The sequence below is a fragment of the Limulus polyphemus genome, unplaced genomic scaffold (genome assembly GCF_000517525.1).
Source record: "Limulus polyphemus unplaced genomic scaffold, Limulus_polyphemus-2.1.2 Scaffold44, whole genome shotgun sequence".
NCBI classification, from domain to species: Eukaryota; Metazoa; Arthropoda; class Merostomata; order Xiphosura; family Limulidae; genus Limulus; species Limulus polyphemus.
Window position 1 is genome coordinate 1,299,132 of NW_013665654.1, and position 22,065 is coordinate 1,321,196.

The 22,065-nt window shown below is 32.9% G+C and overlaps 1 protein-coding gene across 1 annotated transcript in view; it reads left to right on the plus strand.

Annotated features, from left to right (window-relative positions):
- Nucleotides 1-213: 213 nt before the first annotated feature.
- The window catches only part of LOC106462182, a 117,682-nt gene continuing 95,830 nt past the window's right edge, over nucleotides 214-22,065 (plus strand). The window contains exon 1 of the mRNA XM_022389656.1: nucleotides 214-279. The gene's annotated coding sequence lies outside the window, so the exon portion shown is untranslated. The remainder of the gene's footprint in view (nucleotides 280-22,065) is intronic.

A 22,065-nucleotide genomic window follows, 5' to 3' on the forward strand; every position in this document is an offset into this window, starting at 1 on the left:
AACCAAGGATTTCGATGTTTCTAGACTTCAATAACGAGTTGTAGTCCTCCATTTGTTCATCACAGCTGTGACGCAAATCATCGGATTTGGTGGTGTTCTAAGTATCGAACATTTATTGAGCAAACTTAACCAAAATCTAATTGAACCATTAAGCTGCTTTTGAAATCCACACGAGAAACAAAAAAATTAAAACTTTACTACATTTCGAGATACTTCGAAGAAAGAGAGTATTTAGTGGCAAATGTTAATGATCAAATGCAGACCTTGATTAACACTAAGGTAAGTTCACTGCTATTAGAGTGGGGCTTTAGTGGTAAAACTAGAGATAACTTTTCAAAGCGTGCTATCACAATACTTTCAGTAATACAATGTATATATATATTTATGAGCCAACTTGTTTAAGATTCAGATTTTCAATCACAAAATTCAATTTTTAAAAATTAATTTACTTAACGAAGTCCGGAAAATCTTCAATAAGGCCGCGACTAAAATATTTTGCAAAACTAATTTCATACCTTATGAAATAATGCACTCCAAATAACAGTTCTGTTGACCACGCTGACTGGGAACTCAGTCTTCTTTCTGTTCTTTTATTTATTTATTTTTTGTTTTGTTTCTGTTTCCCTCCACTTTTCATTGCAGAGCTGATTCTGCATTGTTTTTATGAGTTAAAAGTACTATACAACTAATGGTTTTTATGTTACTTTTTCTTCTTTACTTTACATGCCAATCGATGATTTAGAGGTAACCTTTAGTGATTATAACGCTAAAATTCGGGATTTGATCACTGCGACAGGTAGAGCACAATAATTCCATTTTACAGCTTTGTGTTTAACAATAAACAAATTATTCATATTAAAGTACGGATACGAGCTTTTCAAAATAAATTGTCTTTTTCTCTTTCTTTCTCTACAGATTTAAAAACACATACGCTATGTCAGACATATTTCTGATTAACTCAAAGAAAGAACACTTAACGGTCGATAAGTTTGTAGTAAAGCTCACACACAAATAGGTTGCAAGTTTAAAATTTACAGATATGTTCAAAAGTCAGTCTTTGTTGTCAGGATTATTTAACAATAGCAAACAACTTTTCTCCCAGCTTCTGAGAAAATGTACCTGTCAGTAATCTAAGGTAAATGTTTTTAATCTTAAAATCAATCTTATCTATCATTTGTGGGTAGAACAGTATGACAGAAATTTCACTATTCTTAATACCTATTTTTATTATTGGGTAAATAATAATTTGTACAAAGAAATTGGTAAGGAGAGTCATCTCCCCTTTATATCAATCATTAAAAATACAGTAATTGGTACTTACTCTGGACGCCAACTTATACATAGGGCTATTTAGCAAGCTGAACCATCATTAGCTATGCAAATGAGATCTACAGCAGGCAAGGCGGTAGTTTTAGACTTTAGATTATGGACCGAATTGAAACACCGAATGTGCATATTTCTATTGAAAAGAGTTTGTGACTGTCACCCCAATCATTGGTCAGTGAGATTTGTTTCCCACTAAACAGTGAAACCATCGGAACTCAGCACTAGTCTATACTCAAAGACATAGTTTTTTCAAAGCAAGGTCATCGTCTCTACACCGAGGATTAAAACCTCTATCTTTGTTGATTATTAGCATTAGGTTCACGTGGAGCACCCGCCTCATAACTCCCCTTCTCTCTGCCCATGAATCCGTAATTGTGGGGTCCAAACTACAAAGTAAATAATATGCCCTTTTTTAGGTAGAAAGCAAATGGACAAACACACAATATTAGTTATTACCATGAAATTATTCAAGACATCTAATAATTTGAATTTTTTTACTTGTTTAGTTTTTTTTATTGAACGATGTGATTAATAGGAAAAAATAAAATAAAAAACATCCTGAATTTGTCGCATTACTGTAGTACTTTTAGTTCAAGTAAAATAACTTCTATTTATAATGTCTGAGGAATCCTACTGTGACAGGGAAGGAAGGATTATCATTCTGGTGGTAATCTACTTTTATAGAGCATTTATGACTTGCTTGGCTTCAAAGTTGTTAACAATGGATCTCTGTGTTATAATATTTTTCAGCATTTTATAAAATAAATTGTGCATTGTTTCAAGGGAAGGGAACATGGTAGAAAAGCGCTGTCTTTTTTTTTAATGAGCATCTTTACCTTTCTTTTAGTAAACGAACTTTATGATGAGATTAATGATATTTCCAATGAAGATTGTTATCGTTATCTTCTTATTGCAAAGCTGCACTGGGAATCTAACCCCGGATTTTAGCGTTGTAAGTCCGTAAACTTACCGCTGCCCCACCGGGGAACTTCGGTGAAGAAATTATTTATGTTGCAACATTGGTTTAGGTTATTTCCTATATTGTTCATATTCCATAAAAACTTGTATTTTTGTTATAAACATTATTCATTTGTTGGAAATTTAGGGTAATGGGTAATGAAAATATAATGAATTAATAAAAAAATTGCTATATTTATCCTAGGTTTACATTTTCTCTTGAGTGAAAGTAACTTAAACTACCATTTACATATGCTTTGAGCGTCACATGTGATGTTCATATGAAGCTCTCTTTTAATCTCATACGTTGAAAAAAAACAACCAGTTCGTATTGCCACGTTCACGAGCATCAGCTGCATATCAAATAAATGTAGCTGTGTGTGACACACGATACTCAGAAGCTTTAGAATTATATCTTGTGAATTACAGATGGAGCACAGAACAAGGATAGGGTTAACAAATCTATTTGAATATTATGAATGTCACCATAGAGATCATTGTAAAAATATGTAACCTCGTCGTTAAAGTCTCACACACAGCTTGATAAGCAGAACCATCAAACATTTATTTAGCCTTTTTTAAATTACAATGTTTCGTAAAAGAAAAGAAAAAGAAACAAGACAATACCTCGAGCTTTAATTGGAAAAAACAAGGTATACAACATTTAATTGTGTTACCTCAACAATGTCAAGTGTAACACAATCAGAAAACTAGAGGGTCACTCAGTAGAGCGCATGCCTCCGCCACGCAGCGTTGATCATATTCGGCTCTCAAAAAATACGAAACGGACCATTTTTGGCAGAACAATAAGGAATAGTATTCTACATATGTCCACCTTCAAAATCCGATCGTTTTGGGCTGGGTTATAGAGCAAAAATGTGTGAAAAATCGGTCCCGATGTTAACAGATAGAGGTTTTTTGGATTTTCGTGAACTTGCTGTGACTTTGACCCTCCAAAAACTAATCACTACTAAGTTGTATCATAGTCCAAATGCATACCAACATTCGTCTAAATCCATTCAGCCGTTTTCGAGAAATCTTGCTGACAAACACACAAACAACCACACACACACACACACACGGGTGAAAACATAACCTCTGTCCACCTTCGATGGCGGAGGTAACATCAGAGGTTGAATTACATATTTTTACAGTGTCAGAAAGTTGACCAATAGGATTCGCTTATTGCTATCATTTTAGTGTCATTGCTATCATTTGCTGTCAGTTTAGTGCTTTAGACTATGTACATTTTAAACAAGATATAAGGGTGAGATGAGATTTTGATACGCGAGTAGTTGAAATATTTTCAAACATGTAAGAGTGTGGGCAAGTTGTGAGCCTTTCGGTTTGCATATCACAGAGGTTCCCCAATATTCTCAGCCCAATTCCCCCATAGAAATTCTGCATTCTGACTGATGCACCCCACTCGATGAATCTCTACATATAATGAGTACCTTGATGGTATTGTGTATTTTATGTACTTGATACGGCTTTCACAACACTTTCCTACGGCCCCAATTTGGAGACCCTTGATGCATCAGATGTCCAAATCTCGCGCCTCAACGCTGCTGAACACATATCTGTGATAAGAGTGACAATCAATCTAAATATAATTTACTTTGTGTGTTACAAAGGGGCTTTACATTCTGATAGAGTGTTTTATGATACCTAATATGTGGTTAGTACAGTGTGCCAAATACCTAAAATGAAAAAAATAAATCAGTGTATATATATATTATTTCTAAATATTTCAGTTACAAGGAAATTTCCAACTTTAGAAACCAAGACGTTTAAACATTTTAAAGAAACATTTTCTCCAACTTTTTTGTTGAACTTTGTTAGTTCATTAAAGTTCATTAGATGATACGGAAATATTATATATTGAATTTAGCTTAAAGTATCCAACAAAAGTGCCCCAAACGTAAAGTATCCAAAAAAAAAAATAAGTACCAACTTACGCAGAATGTTAGGGTCTTCTGTTCTATTATTGTCATAAAGATATTACCCAGAATAGTTGCATTAAAAATACTAATTCTATTATCCTCAATGTTATCATAATTTCTAACTTGGTACTGAAAATTATTTAATGTTCTTTTAAATTCTAGTAACTTAGCTATTGTTTCACAGAAAATATAACTTCTAGGGGTGTTGTCATTCGTAAAACTTTTAAGACAAAGTTACAGAACTTTTCAGATTTTAATAACTTCCGCTACAATTTGGTTAAATTTCATGTTTGGATTTTCCATCATTACACATATAACAACTCGTCATTTTTGTACAAAGCGCACGACTTCATTGAGAAACTCAAAATTGTTGTCCCCCCCCTGCTTGCCCCATAAGCCACGATGTTTTATCCTTATTTATTAAACTGCCAGTTCAAGAATCCTACAGTATTGTTTGAAACCTAACAAAATAACAACTCTTCCCAGAGAAACCATAGCTATGTCACTATAACTTTAACTATTTAACATACCAACGTAGAAACTATGAACAAATAGACGGTATTAGTATGAGTAACCCTAGTGCATCTGTTGTAGCTTATTTCTTCATGATAAGAATAAAACTCTAGCAAGTTCTTTATTTGCGACTCTTTTTTGGCTACGTTAAGTTGATGGCATTTTTATATGTTACGTTAATCAAAATGTTCTGTACAACATTTATAGATCATCTAAATGGACTTCACTATAGAAAACGTTTTTTAAACTTCATGGTGTCGAAAATTAAAAAATCCTTTATAAACGATGTTATTAAAAATACAGACAGTGAAGTACTTATTCTTTGGTCTTTGGCATATGATAACTAGATTTGGATACTATAAAAACACGTTATCTGAACACTAAATCCCTTTGAAATAAATAAATTAAGTGTTTTTTTTTTTTTAGATTAGCGAAAAGTTTTGTTAACACTTGTTTAAAATGAAAGGGCGTATAACTGAATGTATAACCAAAGACTACTTTAGTCAAACTACTCAAACAGCCTCACAGTGACTCAACGGTATGTCTGCAGAATTAAAACCAGGTTTCAATACTTGTGATGAGCGCAGTACAAATAGCCCATTGTGTAGATTTGTGTTTAACTACAAAAACTACTCCACCTAGTGTCACGTAAATCTCCATTTGTTAACATTTTTATTATCGACCTAATTGGGTTGACGAGAGTTTTATTCCCTTAAAACTGGAGCACTGAGCTAGTCGTGACGTTTTTTTTTAAATCTAACATTAGTTCATTATGTTTCATATTACAGCTAATAAATTTTATTCAAGAATTTCCTTAGTTTTTCACTTTAACCTCTGTAATTTAGGTTCTTGGTAGGTAACTTAACGATCTGTGTTGTTATCTGGGGTAAGCCTTTTTTCTTTAATCAAACATCAATAATGTTTAAGATATCGCTTGGTTTTACTGTAAGTATAAACTGTGTATCTTTATAGGGCTTTACTGAAACTGTTAAACATTTGAAGACTTGATTCTGTTAGAAGTTAATTATGCTTGAGACAGTATGGGGTTAAAAAGTAAAACAATATGTAACGAAAACAAGTAAATGATGTTTGAAGTTTCTCTATTATTGAAGACATTTTTCTTTTCGCCGGCTTGTCTGGTAAATGTCGATTCTTTGTAACATTTTTGTCAACTGTAAGCTTTATTTTGATATCATTAAATCATTAGTATATGTATTACAATCTGTTAGAACAAAATGTGGATATGATGTATTTTCATTTCATTAATTGAGATATATCTATAATTCGTCCAATAAAATGGCTGATTACAAACTACAATAGCTGTGTGTTATAAAAACGAATTAATAAAAAAGACAAGAATGTAACATTTTAAAATGTGTTGCCTAGTAATAAGTTCAGAATAAAAGTAACTTAAATAATATGCCTCTTTCAACTATTTAGTGCCCCTGTGACTCAGCGATAAATCTAAAAGCTTACAACATTAACAGTTGAGTTTCGATACCCGTGATGGGCAGAGCGCAAAAGCCCATTGTGTAGTTTTGTGTTTAACAACTAACAAACAAGTACACAACTTCAACATACAAAACGTAATATTTCATTGAATCTACTTACAGCTAAAATTCATTGTGTTATTGATGTCTATAGAAGAATTATCAGACCAACACTAAGTTACTGTAGCAGAACGAAAAGAATGGCTAATATGTATAGGCGTTTCGTTAATGATCTGGAAAGAGCAAGAGCGTATTAACTTAATGAAGTTAACGATACTAAAACGTTAAGGATGTATTAAAGGCTATGATGTATTTTACAATAATTGAAAGAGTTAAAATATTGTAGGTGTTAATTTACAAAACATGTAAATTACGTTTTGTAATATTGAAACCTTGAGGTATAGGACAGACAGTACATCTGAGGGTTTAATAAGTTTGTCGAGGCCAAATTTTATACAATTTCATATTGTTCTATCTACAACTCTAGTTGTTTATAATTCTGAAAATGAAAAACACGCATTATTTATTTGTGATGAAATTACTAAACATGAAAAATGGAATTATTTAACAACTCACTAAACTTGTATAAGTAATGAGATCAATGCCATAAAATTATGTATCAGAAAATTACAACAGCGTTAAATACGTCCAATTTAATCAGTTGTTTAAGAATTTTGACTTTTGTGCGTGTGTATTTTTAAACTTTTAGTACGTTTAGTATTACTAGTTTACCTGTGCGATCTGAGCTGCAAGTATTAAATCTTTATGCTAAATTTATCATGTATCCATCACTGTTTCCTTGGTTGGTTGGTTTTAGAGCAAAGTCACATTGGACTATCTGCTATGTCCACCGCGGGGAATCGAACCCCGGAGTTAAGCGTTGTAAGTCCGTAGATTTACTGCTTTCCCATCGGGGGACCATACTTCAATGAATTAGGATAGTCAGATTGGTGAATTTATTAATTGCATTTAAATTTACGCTCAGCTTCATTCTCCCATGCGAACTATTAAACGAACCTCAAATATACGAGCATTTTTTATAAGTAATTTAAAAAACGCTATTATAAAATAAGATCACCCACGGGGAACACAAATTAGAAAATACGAATATTAGTTATAAAATAATTCTACCAACAGACGTCGATAGGTACGAATGTGTATTTGTGCTCTCAGTGGAGAAAAAAACAACAATTTTTTTTTATTCTCTCAGCATAAAGTTTTCATAATCAATATTCGTCAAGCTCAAAAGTACTATGCCCAACCAACATTCCTAGAAGTTTCAAAATGCCCTCAGGAGAATCTAGTTGAAAAAAGACGGGTTGTCGAGTGAAAAGTCTACACAGGCCAGCAGATCAAGGATTTATTAGAATCATATTGTTTTCTTTATACACCGCCCATAATTCTTTAGTATAAGAGCGCCATAAAAAAAAGCCGTGGTGTTATATTTATATAAGTCAACACTTCACGCTTTTCTCTATTCCCACCTCCATTTCCTCAATATTCCCTTTTTCACTCTTCTCATTTGTCTGTGTCGCAGAGTAAAGGTCATAAATTTCACACCTTGTTAATGGTATATTACTAATCATTTCTTTCATTTTCTTTAATATAGATGCAAACTAAGATTTCATCAGATGAAATTAATTTTCCACATCTATCAACACACAAATTTGAGAACCAATTCATTTTCAACATGACTTTCTCAACTCTTCTTTTTTTTATCTTTATCTCTTCTTCGTCTGTATTATCTCATTCGTTATAACGGAGAATTGCTGTACACAATTAGCCTAAATGTTAGTAGACGGTAGAATTTTACTTATTTCTACTTTATCCATTACGACTGTAATAAATATATATAAAACTTAGGTCGTAGCTGTCACAGAGTATAACAGAGCTTCAATAGATAGATTAAAATGATTTGATAGAAACGTACAATAAATTACATCATAAGGATTTGTGATTTACATTTATTTTTATAAATCGTTTGGTATAGTTTTTCTGTCGTAAATCTTTAAGAAACAACACGTGCATCTATGTTACCAACGAAGCAATTACATTTACACCTGTATATGATTTGTGAAGATACGTACATGTCCAACATGCATACTAAATAACATGTCGCATACTAAATCAATAGTTTTTAACAGAATAGGATAAACACCCTTAGTTTCATTATTGCTACTAAAAACATGACGTCTGTGTGAGTTAACATTATCAGTACAATATAATTTTCATAGCGTAAAAAGCGTAGAAAATCTTGTAAATGATCTCCTGCATTCTTTTCCAATAACTGAAAACGACCCATAATGCCGAGACACAAGAACAAGCTACAGCCTCAATAGCTATGAACGTACTATAAATCTGAGTTTAAATAATATTAAATATGACACTGACAACATATACATCCTTGAAGTAGTACAATCCAATATTTCAAAGATTAAATAATACTCTATATTATCCTAAACGCTTGCGATGAAATATATTTGTCAGAAGTAAAATAATAATTTGATCCCAAAGACTGGGATTGAAACATAATTATAAGAGAACAACGTAATCCAGAGAAATAACATTATAGCTATCCTCATATCTTAAACCAAAAACAAACAATAAAACAGTACAGTCCATAATTCCAAGAGAACATGTTCGTCTCGAGAGTAAGCCTCAAATCTTAATCCAGTTTAATTCTGAGAGATAACAATTAACCCTAGTAGGAAACTATTATTCCAAGAGCACGTCATTCTTGGATCATAATTTCTAAAGAACTTTACATTACCAAAAACTAACACTTAATTATAATCCCAGGTCACCTCGAAACATAATCCCGAAGGAACATCACCACTCCTAGGGTTAACACTTAACCATAAACCCTAAATAATATTATGATCATAAAAGTAACAACTTAATTATAATTCCAAGAAAACATTATCATCATATAATCACAAAATCGCTCTATCTCAAGAGTTGATAACATATGGTAAAATTCCAAACGTTATGACAGGTACTCCTTCTTCTATTAAATAGTAGAGACGGCCAAATAAATATGTATTTATAAGTTTAACACAGTAATAAACGCACAACCTTTCGACAAGTGTTTGTCATCATTGCTGTTTCTATTAGTAACAGCACATTTACTAACTCCAGAGATAAGCACAGAGTGTCGAACACTCGATACTTAGAATAGAACTCAACAATTTTATAGATCTTGCTGCAACTGATTCTAGTAGAATTCGAGAAAAAATATTTCTAAATGATAATGTTATACGTTGAATTTCTACTGCAGTTTTCAAATTTAATACTTAATCAAATTGCGCAATATTACAGAATTAGTTTCACAGTTTATTAAGTCTTGATGTCTGATCATTTTCAAACCATTTTCCATAACATTTCATGTAACAAAATACCAAAGTATGTTTAGTTGCGACTGCTGAACTTCCTTTTCTTTTTAAGTAAATATAAATACATAATTGAAAGTTTTCATTTTGCATGATCATTACAGCTGTAAATTAATTGTTTAATTACAACTTCCCTCATATATATATATATATATATATAAATAATTGCTTTAAGGAGAATGATCAGAAATTAGACTAAACAAGCCTTACATGGAATCCTATAATAATATACAATTTGACTAAGTGTCAAACATTAAATCTTCAATAGCAAATCAATTTACCGGTCATTAGACCGAATTTATCTAACATCTAGTAAAGAGTCACATGCTTAAAACTATGTTACTGAGTTAACTAGATGAGGTTTACTCAGTTTCTGTGTTTGAGCACGTCAAGGTACAAATCACTCGAACAAGTGTGAAGGAAATAACGATATATGGGACGAGAATTAATTGCTGGAATGAAATGGCTTAACATCACGTTTCATTACTCAAATAATTTCTAGTATCTGAAATTATATTAATTGACTAAAATTATTTGTGGTGGTGAAGTATGAATAGTGAACAATTATCTTTAAGCGAATTTTAAATAATTCTGCATAACGTGAATTAAGCAACCAAGTATGAAAGGAGACAACTTGAAGATTCGTATACTTGCAGTGCTTTCTTACTATATGCAGTTACTGCCTTGCAACTATTACATACACCCCAGAAGTAAAGGCAGAACACTAAGTTCGTGTGAAGTCAAATATATGAAGCTCGGAAACTAACAAACACGAAGTCAAAGAGGCTCGATAGATTTCAAAGTCAGAAACATACATTTATTATAAATTACACCCAACAATAGAATAAAATATAAATAACATACTTTGATGTCAAAGACATGGATCTATTATAAATAAACTCAACAGCAGCTTGTTTGTTTGTTTGGAATTAAGCACAAAGCTACACAATGGGCTATCTGTGCTCTGCCCACCACGGGTATCGAAACCCGGTTTCTAGCGTTGTAAGTCCGCAGACATACCGCTGTGCCACTTGGGGGCCTCAACAGCAGAGTGAAAAATCAAAAATTCTTAATATACTTCGATTTTATAATATAAGTTCAACAACAGAATTAATAAGTAATTTTAGTTTGATGTCAAAAATATAGATCTATTAGTATAAAAAAATTACTTAGATGTGAAAAACACAGATATCATAGAGTCGATAGATTCTATGTGTAAGGATGGCCAAGGTACTCAATAGGCATAATACAAATATGCACTCTAAAAACATCAAAAATGACAGAAAGTTTTACTTTAAAAGATGATTGCCACTCACTTTTATTTGTTTCTCTACCCAACAAGCCTAAAACAAAGCAAGAAACCATCGCTAAGATACCAAACCAGAAAGTGACCAACCCATCAAATTGTTCATCTTTCTTCTAGATAATTTTACAACTACTTTATCACTAACATCAGTTTAAACCTGAATTCACTCTATGTGTTTTTAAGCAGTGCAAAATGTCATCGTTTAGTCGAAATAACTAATAGTAATTAATAACAAAAATCACAATTCTAGTGTAAACGATGTTATCACTACCCTTTGAAGCTAGCTATCTTATAGAAATCTAGTGTTCCTTTAAAAAGCTTAAGTATGGGGTGAAATAGAAACTACCAGCCAATAATAGATGAACATTAGATGACTGTAATATATAGAATACTCAAGGCTTTGTACACTATACAATCGGTGTCTTTAGGGAGCCAACCTCCTATATTATGTATGAAGTGAAGGAGTAAAAAAAAAATTCATTACACATAATATTACATTTTACTACACACATTCATAGAATACACTAACTTTCAATCAGGAGAAAAAACGTCACAAAACACGTAATAAAATATTTTCTAAATATAAAATGATGTAAGGATGTCAGTTCCAAAAAAGAAAGTAAACAAGAATATAGGGATAATAGAGTTATACATAAATCGTCCCTACATGACTTTCAATATTAAAATTTAATGTTACACTTTAAAATGTATACTTGACTTAATATTAGTGTAGTTGGAAATTATATATTCCTGAATGTTAGTATATAGTTTGTTTATCATAATATCATGTTCATGTCACGGTGGACTTCAATGTAGTGTAATTAAGAGCCTAGGACTTACGTACAAGGAAAACCAAGTTGAGTCAAAACATGTCTTGATTATTACAAACTCTCGCTATGAGGTCGGTCGAATTGATCGACCTCGTAACCATTTTGTACTCGTATATTTTACAGTGTAACATATTGGAAGTCGTTTAGAGAGGATCTGTAGCTGTATCATCCCTATATTTTTTTTTTTTGCATTTTGTTTTGGCACTGCCATCCCTACATAATTTTACCTTTATAAAATGTTTCTTATTACTTGTATTTTAAATTAAACCCAACAGCAGAATAGAAATTATATACTGATTAATGTCAAAAATCTGGATTTAAAATACGTTTTAAGATGTAGGTAATGATTCGGTTTGAATAGTGTGAAAATATTTCATCCTTCTGCCGTAGTTTAGAAACACATTTAATCAGGTTAAATGAAAGGTTTGCACTAACAGTTCGAAACGTATCTCCAAAACGAAAGATATAAGTTCATTATACATTTATTAATTATCCACTAATTTCACCTTACTAATCGAGACCGAAATTAGTCAAACAATTAGCATGCCCGGACTGTGAATCATATGATTCATGGTTCGCAACCCACTGCCGTAAAACCTTCTCCGTACTTTGTGATCGTGGGTGCGTTATAGAAGTGTCGGTTAAGTCCCACTATTCTTAAGAAGTGTAGAGAAAGATTTGGCTGTAGTCACTGATGACTAGCTGCCTTTCTTCTACTCTATCATTTCAAAATTAAGAATATAAGGAAAATTATCAGCAGCTAACCCTTGTGTAACTTTGCGAAATAAACTAAAACAAATCCACAAGTAGAGAAATCATTTACTGACTTCCGAACAAAACATACACATTTCTTATGGGGTCGTAGACTAAAGTATACAAGCATGGAGCTTTTTTATTCGATTGTAACTAACTATTATAGAAAGGAAGAAAATAACATATATTATGTCAATCAACTGAACAACTGGTCGTTTCGATCTATTCAAATATATTTAAGTGCGTGCTAAGTTGTTAAGCAAACATCCAAAGGTTAAGTCTTAGAAACTCTAAAGTACTTGAGGAACTGGCAAAAAATATTCTACAAACTGTACTACATAACTTTGAAAATTCTTATATGAGTTAATAGCAAATACAGTGCAAATAAATGCAGAGACAAAGATGGAAGTCATGATGATATTACTTTTCCTTGTATGGAAGCATTTATAGGAAAAAATAATTATTTAACTTATAAGAAACAAACCTTTATTACATTGACTGAAGTTTTAAAAAAATATTTTTACATTTGTTTACTAAAATATCTGTGAATAGATCCCTGTGTTTGATCATTTCTTTAAACATAAACATACATTACGAGTCCATATAATAACATTGCTTTCATGTGCAACGTAAAACATTCTAGAAACTAGTTTTGTGTCATAATTTAAAAAAAAATCCCTTTGGAATAATTACGTGCAGTAACGGTTTCTATGGCAACTTGTAAAGACAACTAAGATTATATCCAATGCTTAATGCATCATCTACATTGTTACGGAAAAATGTATACTGTTACAAGGCGTGTCAATTTCATTTGACTGTATAAGATGGTGTAATGAATGACGTAAACTTTAACTATTATAACCTTATACAGTTTTATTTGAGGGTGGTCTCATTATTTACGAAAAAGTATTCAGAAAACGAGTTGTATAAGTTATCTTTAACAGAGCGTTGATTGTATAAGTTGAAAGCCTATCAACCAGTGGCGTAAATATGCTTGACAAACTCAAGAATTGCCGACATTGGGGTCCAATTACTTTCTATAAGGAGGGGGACATCTTTTGTAGCTACGCCGCTGCTATGTTCTATGCTCGTAATTTCTCTTCGTGTACGGTGATATGCGCACTTCTCTTCTTCGAGATTTAGATCCACATAGATCCATATGGACCTGGAAAGGTCAGGTATAAGCTTGACCTCTTCCTCCTTCTGCACAGGTGTTATGGTTGCACTGTTCGAATGTTAAACGTTACATTACGTAAAAGAGGGCGTTGATTTCACAAAAGTTTATAGTATTAATTCAATACCCCTGTCAGGGCCACGTCCTTTTATGTATCACGTTCATATGCGCTGTGTTATCGATTATTGGTTTATAGAGCAGTATGATCACCTATTAAAGCAAAATAAAAATGTTTGAAAGAGAAATTTTAAAGGGAACTACGGAAAACTAACTCATATTGAGCATAAAAGTTCCGAAATGTCTGTGCTTTCCAACGATTACTTCTACTTTATTCCTGATTATCGTTTATTTTTGTGTCAATGCTTATTGACAGTTAGTTCTGTGTTATTCTTCCTTAACAGCGACTTTATTTTATTTTATTTGTACTTCGGCAGATGAGACTGTGCCAAAATCAAGCTATTCGTTGTATAGATTCTCATGATATGCCTTGGAAACCTAAGCTATTTTTTTCAAGTTAATATTTCTTATTTATTGTTTTTGTCACCGTTAGGTGTTTTGCCATATTACGTAGTAATTTCAACCAACTTCCAAACTGCCATTACGTTATCATCGTATGGAAAATTACTACTGTTTAAGTGTCTAAATATCATTAAGTCTATTTTGCACTCGCATGGGTAAATAAAAAAGTGGATACACAGTCACAATCAGTGTGGGTGTACTAATCATAATAATATTTTAGTATACTATGTGGTACAGTATTTATGAGTTTATATTGTTTCATATAGTTTCAACGAATAATTGCCTGCCTTCTCTAACAGTGGTTTTTTTCCTGTATTTTGTTACTTCCTGTACCCATGAAACAGTAGATAAAAACCCAAGAAACTTGTCCCTAGCTTTTCAAGAAGGTATTCACTATAAGAATACTTCTTGTAGAAATTTGTGAAATCACATGAATAGTTAAAGGAGATGATTAAAATGGTGACCATTCACGCTGAAGCGAAGAAACAATCCAAGCCTTGTCGTAGTGTCTTGGCAGTTGTCGACAGTAAGGGTCGAAGCTGAAGTAGAAGGAGAGAGAAGAGGTTAGGGTGAAGATTTATGATTGAATGGTAGTAGCACTTCCGTCAAACTTGTGTTTGATAGGGACCCTTGTTTCCAGCACGATTTCTTCAAAGATCATTAAAATAAGGGAAATATCATTTTGGAGTTGTTCATGTGGGAGTACTTCAATATATTTTCTTGTCTCAAGTGGTTTACAAGTTTGTTTAAACCTCATACATCTAATTTAATGAAGGAACCCAAGGCCACTTTGTTACTGTGATTTATCAACCACTCCTTATCTGTGAATATTATCCTTTCCTGGCCTGGTGATTTAATTACTCCTATGTAGTGAAATTCTACACACCACAGACATCTATTTCTAGGCTTAAATGCATATATTGGACATGACAAACGAAACGTCTGATGAGAGAGAGAGAGAGTACTAAATTCAGTTATTGGTTTGTTCTAATGAAATAAAGCTGTATAAATTCTACGTTGTAATTTTTGTGTAAAGTAAATATATTTTTACACTTTTATTCTAAGTAGTGTGTTTGTTTTTTCAAATGATCACGCTATTACTAAATTCAAAATATTTCTATAGATCATGGGGTATATAGGTAAATTTAAAAAGCACTTGAACAAAGAATTATTTTGGGCAATTTAGACCATAGATCTTGTAATACATATACATGATATGCTTCCAAGTGGCCTAAACAACTTCTAAAAATACAGATCATAATCGAATACTATCAGCTAAGTATTATTCTTGAGATTACTTGGACCTGTTTGCATAAAAGCAGTCCACCGGTGGGACAGCGGTAAGTCTTCGGACTTACAACACTAAAATCATGGATTCGATTCCCCTCGGTGAACACAGCAGATAGCCCGATGTGGCTTTGCTATAAGAAAACACATACATACACACGCGCATAAAACTAAGTTCTTAAATATAATTATGAAAGAAAAAATTAGATTAATGTCTATCGTAAAAGTTGAGGTTCTAAAAACAAGCTACGTCACATACTAAATACTATAAAACTAAAATGTGTTTATACATAAATAATATATATCAATAGTCTGAGAGTTCTGTTGTCTGTCTTGGATAGCTCAATACCGAAACTCTTGGCACACTGTGCCATCCTACATGGCAAGGCTTCCATATTACACGAGGACTAACTTCTAAAGCAAAGTGCTTAATCTCATGTAATTGGAATGCTGATAACTAATAAGCCTCCCCTCCTCATATTAAATCATCTCTTAATTCTCAGTAACAGACGTTAAATTGCAGATTTTTGTTTTCTCACAACGTATTTAGACTATGAAGAGTTTCAAATAATAGCTGGTCTTGATGACATTGTAGTAGGTTACAGGCTGCTATCAAGTAGCCTGAGTACTACAGTAGATGTACCAGCACATTATGACTTAACGATCTAAGCTGCATGGGATGTCCGAGAGTAGGATAAATGGTGTGCTAAGAAGCGCTTTTGTTGTCTCCTATGTCTTTGATGATCAGATCATTATTGAGTGTCCATACCAGGAAACGGGTAATTTTAGCAGTGCCATCTGAAGATCTTTTTGGCATAATTTGCTTTCAGCAGCCTTGGCATAGGTTTTGGCGGCAGTCACTGTAGTGAATGTATTCCTTTTTTTTTCTTCATTTGTAAATTCAAGGTTTCATCTATGAGAAGCTCATGTTTTAGATTTCCAAAGATCTTCATCAGTTTCTTTATCGTGTGTGCTGAGCGGAAATGTTATTAAGTGCTACTCTTGTTGTTGTTGTTATTGCTTGGTACAAACCATAACTAGACCACGACCATGTGGTAGTTTTTGGTTATTGCTACGATGAGTTGAGAACCTGATGTTGTAAGAACTCCCAAGCTTATGGAAAGGCCTCTTTCAGCCACTACATCACTTTCCAGTGTTGGTGTCGCCTGTGAATCCGTGGAAGACACCTGAATTGCCCTGACCCAAAGTATCCTCTACCAACAAGAGGTTTATTAATTAATATTCTTGTCTTATTAAAACTGGGTGAGGTACTTCCAACTGCATCGGGATAGAAGGACTGGGAGATGAAACCCCATGACTTTCTTGTCCTGTACATGAGCTTGAATTTATTATATCATCTCTCTATTTTGTCTCTTCAAGAAATAAAAGAAACATTAAAGTTTGCCAAAAATAGAATTTCCCAAAAAACTTTTTGTTCTGTTTAAGTAGTGGGAAGGGGTAACATTAGTACTCCTTTCTTGAGACAGGCTTAAAGTCCAGGTTTCAGCATTTGGGCAACTTAAATAATTAAATAGCTTTTAGGTAGTGGTAATAGCTATTCTGCAATTGAAATAAAAGAAAATGAAACAATCAAGTTTTGTTTCTTTAAAGAGCAACTAGTGAAGAAACAGTCAACTTGTATCGTGGGAGGGGTGATTTTCCTCTACTGAAAATAGTAAGGTTCCCATCTATACCAGAAATCACCCATTCGTCTCTCATAAAAAGCCTTAAACTACATGCTCCTATGACATAAACTACTGCAATGTTCCATATTTGCCAGTAATCCATTATTCCTGTGCTGCTCTTTAGCTTGTTGATAACAGATTATATTAACAACATCATTCTTCAGGCCTCTTCATCGTTTGTATGTGACAATTCCATAAAGAATGAGGTATTACATTTTGTTATTGACCTATATGGATATCTCATCTGACTGTGTTAAAGTATTAATGTGCAGACGTGCTTCAATCAACATGAATTGATTTATTTTTTCTGTTTCAGAAAGGGCCTAGCTTTATCCATGGTAATCTGATACACTTAAAAAAAGTGCTTTGTCCTAACTTCTCCTGTCATATACCCTACTTATTTAAGTAGTTTACACAAGAAGTTGATTATTCTAGATCGATATGGCCAATAAAACAATTTCCATAAGGTCGCTATAGTGCATGACATTCCCTGGTTCTCTTTAATTCTTGAATCATGTAATGTTCTTACAACCTCCAGCTCCAAAGCCTACAGAATTACTAGCTGCGTCACAGTATATGAGGCATACTAAGGTTCTTTAAGATTTCTTCTCTCAGGGGTTTTCCTAGTATGTAGTTGATCACAAATTGTGTACCTGTAAACATATTTGTGCAGTCGAAATTTCACCTATATATATATAAGTTCAAGTGGTTAAATATTAAAAAAACATATTTAAAATTATAAAATTGCATTCCAGAGTTGATAAGTAAATGCATTTACTAGAATATTCTTCATTTTTGGATCATTTGTTACCAGATCTGTATATATGAGGTGCAATAAGGCGTCATGTATTAAAAAATGATGATGTTAAATATAATTGTGCAGTTGAAAAAATTCTTAGGAAAAGCTCTGTCTTCACCAAGCTGTATATTTTTTTATTTTCAGTAACCAGTTATTTATGGTGTTTACTCTGTTTCTCATTGTATTTATCACTGAGCAGTTTTCCTCACAGCTTTGTTTTCTACATCAGAACATTCTGCAAATGGACGAACAAGAATGTTCTTTAAAGAAAGTTTGTCTGCATTTCTATGCTGTATTTTTGGATAAAGGTGTATAAAAAAATTATATTTTTGCAATATCGTTATAGGACATACAATCTTCCCTTCGGGTTCTTTAAAGTTCATCAGCTACTTCATTGCTATGTGGTTTACTATTATGATAATATCTTATCCATGTAAGTGGTGAAGACCTTGATGAATACAACAACTGCTAGCAATTCTTTCTTCATGTGCATTAGATTACATTCATCATAAAATAGTATGTAACTCACTTGCTATTACTTTCTCCTTACCACCCTGCTTGTGAGAGCACAGCTCAAATCCCATATCACTAGCATATTAGTATTCAGTATAAATTGGCAATGTAATATCAGGCAGATAATACCGTTGTGTTTCTCAAAGCTTATCTTAATGGCTGGAAATACTTTTCATAGCCTACGTTTCAATATTAGCATGAATCTACCTTGGAGAATTCTCTCCCTGCTAATAGTCTGCATGAAAAAATTCTAATTCTCTGTGTATCAACACACACATTCTTCCATGGCTATAGCTTTAAAACTGCTTTTTTTATTCTCTAAAAATACCATTTCTAGGTTTATAAAAGCAATCTGAAATATTTGGTCAAATAGCAATGTATCATCAATATAGTTTATATTCAGTTCCCATTGAACATCGTATAATGCAAACTTCATTAACTACATGAAAATGTCTGCACATTACAAAGGTAAAATGACATTGCCAGGAACTCAGAGAACCCTTCCCATGACTTGATAACAGTTTTAGGTCTACTTTCATCATTAACTTGCAGTCGCCAGATTCAAACCCTAGCATGTTGGACCACTGAAAGCCCTTTAAAGTTTTCAAACATCATAAGGACGAAGGAGCAAAAGCATGTTGGTACATGTTACTGAGTTCAATCTTCAGAAATTGAAGAGCCTTGTTATTCCTTCTTTCTTTTTACTATGACTAATGATGATGACCAGTCACTTTCTGATAACAATATAATCCTATTTTCTAAGATATACTGCATCTAAGCGCTGGTTATGTCTCCAGTACTCCCGGAAAGTATATGCAGCGATTATTTTATCAGTAGCGCATATAAAATATCTATATAATGTCAGGTTAAAGTTCTACTAAGATGGTCACATTGGGGTTATGGAAACGTTGATGTGTTCTGCCAGTTGCTTACTGTGAAATGTTTGTTGGGTATCGTAGAAACGTGTAGAACATTTTTTAAACAGCAACCTTAAATGTTCTGTTTTTTTTTGTTTTGGACATGACATTACCGAAGTAACACTAGCTATACAGTTTTTTGGTTATTTCTTTTTTTCACACATCGTGCCTAGAACTAGACCAGCTAGCAATTTCATATTCGTCTTCCCATAATTCCACAGCATCGGTGAAACGTACCTAACAAATACAGCTTTATAATGAGACAGTCAATACTTCGGGTGTAGTGTCCATCATTTCATTTGCAGTCGTCTGCAAATGAAACAGCATTTTTAGTTACGTTAAAACACTATTCGTTGTAAGAAACGTTACTTCCTTCCTCTATCTGTACTCTAGTAGTCCCTTGCTTCTGCGCTATACTTGGAATACATCAGCTGTTACTGTTGTATCTCTGTCTATTGTAAGACGGTTTTCTGGTTCCCCGATAAACAGTTTATAGTATATTCTCCAAAACAGCCTGTGAAACATTCGATATTTTCTTATCTGTTTGTCGTTTATGTCGAAGGGGTGAAACATAATTATCTTTAAATTAGAGATCAGTAGGTTGCATGCCGTTGTGTTATTTTTAATAGACATTTCGAAAGCAATTGTAGCATTCTTTACAATCCCACGTGCACAATCTTAACTTGAAATACTAAATGAAACATCATTCCCTGTGTTTTTGAAATAATTACAAAATGATTATTTTTAAATCAAAACCTAAATCACCTATGGATGATATTTAATAGCCTTTTTCTCCATATTCTTATATATATATGTATGCTCTTTACATTTTTGTATATGCAATAGTAGTGAAACTAGCCTAAAGTGTCTCATAAATTTTATGATTTCCTTTACGGTTTCGTAAAACAAAGCCTTTCATAATCGCATACTGGTTGTATGGATAAAATCACGTATATGTTTTGGCACTTTTACTAAATACCACATTTTTAAAGTCGAATATTAATAACTAATGTTATGTTTAGATATAAGAAATATGAATTGGCTTGGTATTATTTGATATTTCGATTTTCGGCGTTAATGGATAAAACTTGTCAACATTACAATCTTCCGTCCTTTCAAAAGATGAGTGTTAAGGAGGACTTTTTTTTGTACATGTTGCATTTAAACATATACAAATAAATAGCTATAAATTACAGTTTAGGAAAAGCAATCGTATGAATCTAATCACTATCACAAATACGGGACATTTATAACCCAAATTGCACAGTTTCAATGAGTTTGGTAATTGTCGAGTTAATGAATAAAAACATGAATCGATTCCGCTGATATTACCTTATAGTTTGTTCCGTTATTAACGTTTTTTATTTCTATTGCCATAAAAAAATGTTTTGTTTGTTTGTTGTAGCGTATAAAGCTACACAATGGACTATCTGTGTCATCCCCATCGCAGGTATCGAAACCCGGTTTGTACCGCTAAGCCACCTGAGGACCATAAAAAAGGGACTAGGTCATATTGTTGAGAGTTTCCTGTTTGCAGCTAATCAGACTCTTCAAGTCTTGATCACCAATTTTGTCGTTACATCTTTTATCATGGTTACTCTTGCCTATCTTAATCCTTCCTTTAGTTACATTTTGGTAACTTTATCAACTACATGTCCCTCGCTGGCTCAGCGGCAAGTCTTATGGCTTATAACGCTATAAAACTGGTTCCAACATTCGCGGTAGGCACGGAACTGATAGCCCTTTGTGTAGCTTTATGCAGGAGCGTGACGGGGAAGAGACGTCAAACCATCGAATCCGCAAGGGTGCTTACCCATGTTTGTGTGTGGTGTTGCTCTGAAATTTTACAGAAAAGTACACGTTTTTGTTTGCAAACAGCGATTTGATTCACTATCTATGACATTACATTTACATGTGATTGATAGGCTGTGAAACTGAGCACGATGAGATATCCAAGATATTCTGCATTGATTCTTGATAAAAGTTAGGTCTCTATCATTAGCTTTACGAGAATCCATTTAGATAAGAACACTAATATGTTTGTAAACATCTGGATCAGCATTCAGTAATAGCGTGGTTCTTATTCAGATGTTGGCGTTTTATATAACTACAAAGGGCCTCTGGAAACTTTTAACGCACTTCTTCTACCTTATTCACAATAAATTAGTTACTGCCTACGTAAAACTTTGAAAATGATGTCAGAAGTAATGCTAATTCGCCATTTTGGTATTTGAGTTTACTTATCACATAAGGTCATTGCTATCAATAGTTTTTCATTCTTATTATTAACCCAGAGCATTGGTAAACTTTATTTTCTTAGCACCGTAATGGTATATTCCTCACTTTTTGTACTAGTCTTACTTCGGTTTCTAATCAAAAATTGTTTTTTTTAAAATCCTGGATCTCCATTCAGTTACTCAAGATTTAAAGAAAAAAAATATACTTTTTCAATAAACACCTTTCTTGGATAATCACAACTTCTAAATATTTTCCACTTTGCTGGCAAGACGCTAAACTCTTCAACTTTTATACCATTCGAGACTATATAAAATCATCAGTCTTCTATATCATGAAATACACGGTTAAAAGTCATTTATCGAGTTCAATATTCCATAGAACTGGGAATATTGTAAACTGAACTTCAGGTTTTCTCCTTTCTATAGC